Raw genomic sequence first — 5000 nt, forward strand, 5'->3', positions numbered from 1 at the left:
CATGGAAGTCGGAATCCGCTAAGGAGTGTGTAACAACTCACCTGCCGAAGCAACTAGCCCTGAAAATGGATGGCGCTGAAGCGTCGCGCCTATACTCCACCGTCAGTGGTATGTGTGAAGCGGGGCAATTTATTGTCCTCTATGAAGCTCTGACGAGTAGGAGGGTCGCGACGGTGTGCGCAGAAGGGTCTGGGCGTGAGCCTGCCTGGAGCCGCCGTCGGCGCAGATCTTGGTGGTAGTAGCAAATACTCCAGCGAGGCCCTGGAGGACTGACGTGGAGAAGGGTTTCGTGTGAACAGCCGTTGCACACGAGTCAGTCGATCCTAAGCCCTAAGAGAAATCCTATGTAGATGAGGTGTCCTAAGACGTTAAACACTTGTAAAAAAACGCAGCTATTTTATTATTTTTTTTATTATTATATAAATCGCAGCATATTTTGTTATTATATACATGCACAAAAAACACCCATTGGGCGAAAGGGAATCCGGTTTCTATTCCGGAACCCGGCAGCGGAACCGCATACCATTCGGGCCCTCGTAAGAGTGTTCGTCGGGGTAACCCAAAATGACCTGGAGACGCCGTCGGGAGATCCGGGGAGAGTTTTCTTTTCTGTATAAGCGTTCGAGTTCCCTGGAAACCTCTAGCAGGGAGATAGGGTTTGGAACGCGAAGAGCACCGCAGTTGCGGCGGTGTCCGGATCATCCCCTCGGACCTTGAAAATCCAGGAGAGGGCCACGTGGAGGTGTCGCGCCGGTTCGTACCCATATCCGCAGCAGGTCTCCAAGGTAAAGAGCCTCTAGTCGATAGATTAATGTAGGTAAGGGAAGTCGGCAAATTGGATCCGTAACTTCGGGATAAGGATTGGCTCTGAGGAGCGGGGCGTGTCGGGCTTGGTCGGGAAGCGGGTCTGGCTGACGTGCCGGGCCTGGGCGAGGTGAACGGCTCTCGTGGCTGGGATCCGAGCTCGGTCCCGTGCCTTGGCCTCCCGCGGGACGGTGATGCGTAATATAGACCTCTTGTTAGGTCCATTAGCCTCTCCCGTCCTAGTCGCACAGGTACCTCCTCGTGGTTCCCGACGGTAACGTGATGTATTGTTTGGACCTGTCCATTCAGTGCATTGCGGCTAAATTCTGTGCGACACGACGTGCTGCCTAGCAGTAATGAGCCGCTGTAAGGGTGCAGCCCACCCAAATGGCCTGCCTTCGCGCTAATGTGGCGGCGGCTCTAGTCACTTTGAGGGAGGCATGTTATGGGTCATGGGGTTGCCACCCCCATGGCTCTATTGTCGTAGGCCCGAAGAATCACAAGAAAGATTATGGGTCAAGTGACCCATTGTCGGCGGGCCCTCGGGCCACTCGGATCGCCGACCCTACGACAGCGGCCACAGTGAGTCGGAGTGTCTGTCCGACGACCTCCAGAAATAAACCCAACCAGTCCAGTAACGACGCACAACATCTTGCGTCACGGGGGGCACTACATCCATGTCCCCATTGTTCGCGATCCTTTCCCACTTCCATCGGGTTAGGGGTCCATGTGAGGAGAGCTCATCCAGACGAGGCCAACCAACGAGTGCAGGTGGCCGTAAAGAAGGTTAGGTGGACTCAGGAAGAGACTGAGATGGTGGCGGCGGCTGAGGCGCTTGCGAGTGTGCAGGGCAACGTCAAATTTATGAATGAACATCTACTGACGGTCTTCGACAATAAATTCAGTCTTGATCGACTGAAGGGCCTCAGAAAGAAATTGACGTATAAAGCTCTTGTTACACAGAAGATCGGTGTATGCCGCGAGCGTGGACCTGCCGTTGAGTCTCAGTCTTCAACCTCCAGTGTCACTCAACATCACGACACAAGTCATCGACGGGCGGATTCGCCTACTCCTGTTCAGGAGCACTCTGCGTCGGCACAGCAACATCAGTGCCAATATATTGACGCTATCTGTAAGCTGATTGATCCGGCCGAAAGGGTGAAATCCCATGAAGCGGAAGAACTCGTAAGTCTTGCGAGAACGGTTCTTAATCGAGAACCAATAACACCGAGTGCTTGTTGTCGATGGCTTCAAAGAGTCTTTCCGACGCCTTCTGCGAAAGTAAAGGAGCGGAGAACACCACTGCTCCGGCCACCTAAAGCTGCACCTGCCGGGCCCGTGCCGAGGTGGAGACTGAGGAGAAGGGAGTATGCGGCCATGCAGGAACTCTGGAAGAAGGACATGTCTCGCGCGGCCAAGCTTGTACTGGATGGCCCGGTGCAGGCTCAAACGCCAACCGTTGGCGAGATGGTGGAGTACTGGACACCTATGCTCACCAGTCCTTCTGTCCCCATTGAACACCTTCATCCAGTTCAGGAAAGGGAGGACCTGCATTGGATCGCTGAGCCGGTTCGTGGCCATGAGATCCAGGCCAATGAGATCCCGCTCTCCTCGGCATCGGGTCTCGATAACATCTCGAGCAGGCAATGGAGGAGTGTGCCAGTAGTTCTAAGAACCTTATTTTATAATGTCATCCTTGCGGTAGGGGCATTTCCATCTGAGCTCCTCATCAGCAGGACGGTATTTATCCCTAAGAAGGACGGAAGCTCAACACCATCCGAGTTCCGTCCTATAAGTGTGGCTTCGGTCGTCGTTCGTCAGCTGCATAAAATCTTGGCGGTGAGATTGGCAAAAGCCGGTCTCATCGATGAGCGGCAACGAGGAGTGCACGATGGCTGTGCTGAGAACGTGCTTGTACTATCAACTGCCCTTCGTGACGCACGGAGCTGCTTAAAGCAGCTTCACGTTGTGTCCTTAGATGTGGCCAAGGCGTTTGACAGCGTTAGTCACCATGCCATAACATCGGCACTAAGGGGATTGGGACTCCCGGAGCTCTTTGTGAGGTACATAACAGCGACGTACCGTAATAGCCGAACCGTGCTTCAGGTCCGTGGAGAGACATCGGATCCGATCCGGGTAGCGAGGGGTGTGCGGCAGGGCGATCCCTTGTCGTCCCTGCTATTCTCGATCGTCATGGACCGGGTGATAGGGGTGTTACCCGAGGAGGTCGGCTATGTTATCAGGGAGCAAAGGGTCAATATACTGGCGTATGCGGATGACCTGATCTTGTTCGCGTCCTCCGTTTCAGGAATGCAGGGCATGCTTCGAACGGCTGAGGAAGAGGCACGAAAGTACGGGTTGGAATTCAACTCCGATAAATGTCTGGCTATGTCCATCCAGATCGCTGGTAAAGAAAAGAAGTACAAGATACTCTCCGCCAGCAAATTTGAGGTCAACGGTCGGTCTATAAAACAACTGGGACCTACCGAGGGCTTCCGATATCTGGGCATTAAGATCTCGCCAATGGGTATTGAAAAACCTGGGGGCAAGCTAGACAGAGAGTTGGCCAATATCACCAAGGCGCCACTCAAGCCTCAACAGCGCCTCAAGATCTTGCGCTGTTTCCTCATTCCGCGTTTTTATCACCAGCTGGTTTTGACAAGATGCCCACTTAAAATCTTGAAGGCATTAGATAAACAGACGCGGCTGGCCGTTCGAAGGTGGTTGCGTCTGCCCAAAGATGTACCACTTGGGTATTTCCACGCCAGTTGCAAGGAGGGTGGACTTGGCATCCCCGCGTTTCGAACATCGATACCGGGTATGATGCACGCCAGGTTAACATCAATGGCGAGGTCCTCCTGTGCGGCTGCAAGAGATGCCTCCCAGCATCCGACGGTTGTGGCAGCGGTTCGACGGGCGGAGAGTGCTCTGACTATCCAAGGTCGGGCGCTTTTCCGACCTGAGGATCGTGCCAAATACTGGGCATCTTTACTCCATCAGTCTAACGATGGAGGAGAATTGCGTGAGGCTGCTAAAGTCATCGATAGCAGCTCTTGGGTTGACGCCTGTTCTGCGGGGATCCCCGGCAGGGATTACGTGCAATATCATCATGTACGTATTAACGCCCTGCCCACCAGAGTAAGAACATCAAGAGGCCGTCGTGGGAATGGGGCTCCTGTGTTGTGTCGTGCTGGGTGCGCCGTAACGGAGACGGCGGCACACATAGTGCAGGGATGTCACCGGACTCATGGGGGTCGAATACTCAGACACGATGCCATATGCCGAATCGTAGCATTTGGTCTGAGGCAGAGTGGGTGGAGGGTTAGGGAGAATCCGCATTATGTCCTGCAGTCGGGTCTGCAGAAGCCTGATTTGGTGGCCTTCAAGGATGGAGCTGTCAGGGTCATCGACAGCCAGGTCGTTAGCGGTGCGACGTCGCTTAATGATGCACATGCGAGGAAAGTCGCTAAATACGACACCCCGCTGTTAAGGCATCGCGTCGCCCAGGAATTTGGGGTTTTGGCGGAAGCTGTTAGAGTGACGTCGGTCACCATCTCCTGGCGCGGCGTGTGGGCATCGCTCTCGGCTGAATCGATCTCCGCACTAGGACTCAAAGGGCTCTTAAGATCAATAACTACGAGGGCCCTTCAGGGATCGCACACGAACTGGACAAGATGGAATAAGATGACAAACAACATCTGTCATCCGGGTAATAGGGAGGGCGTTGGGTGATCGCCCGATTCACGGCCACTGTAATGGGCAACCTGGGCCCCAACATCGCAAATTCGGCACCAGGAAATAAAGCCGTCCTCCGCCATAACATCTAGGCGTGAGAAGAGAGAGGTTTTTAGTGGGTATAAGGAATCCCACACTACCACGTCGAAGAATTCCGTGGTGTCTATAAAAGATTTTCCTCTCTATAAAAAAAAAAAAAAAAAAAAAAAAAAAAAAAAATAGCCAAATGCCTCGTCATCTAATTAGTGACGCGCATGAATGGATTAACGAGATTCCCATCTGTCCCTATCTACTGGCGGTGGCGGTCTGTGGCCACCCAGGGCGGGAGATAACCCCCGAACTAGCCCTCGCGTAGGAGGGTTGATCGGCCGAGTCGATGGGTGTATCGGCGATGAAGGCATTAGAGACCGTCAGTGCGTCGTACATGTAGTACTTCGCATAATGGCGAGGCCCTGATTTAG

The 5000-nt window shown here is 53.6% G+C and overlaps 1 pseudogene; it reads left to right on the forward strand.

Moving 5' to 3' along the window:
• Window positions 1-5000, forward strand: part of LOC143261545 (large subunit ribosomal RNA) — a 10431-nt pseudogene that overhangs the window by 1650 nt on the left and 3781 nt on the right.

This window comes from Megalopta genalis, unplaced genomic scaffold, assembly GCF_051020955.1.
Source record: "Megalopta genalis isolate 19385.01 unplaced genomic scaffold, iyMegGena1_principal scaffold0055, whole genome shotgun sequence".
In the NCBI taxonomy this organism is placed as follows: domain Eukaryota; kingdom Metazoa; phylum Arthropoda; class Insecta; order Hymenoptera; family Halictidae; genus Megalopta; species Megalopta genalis.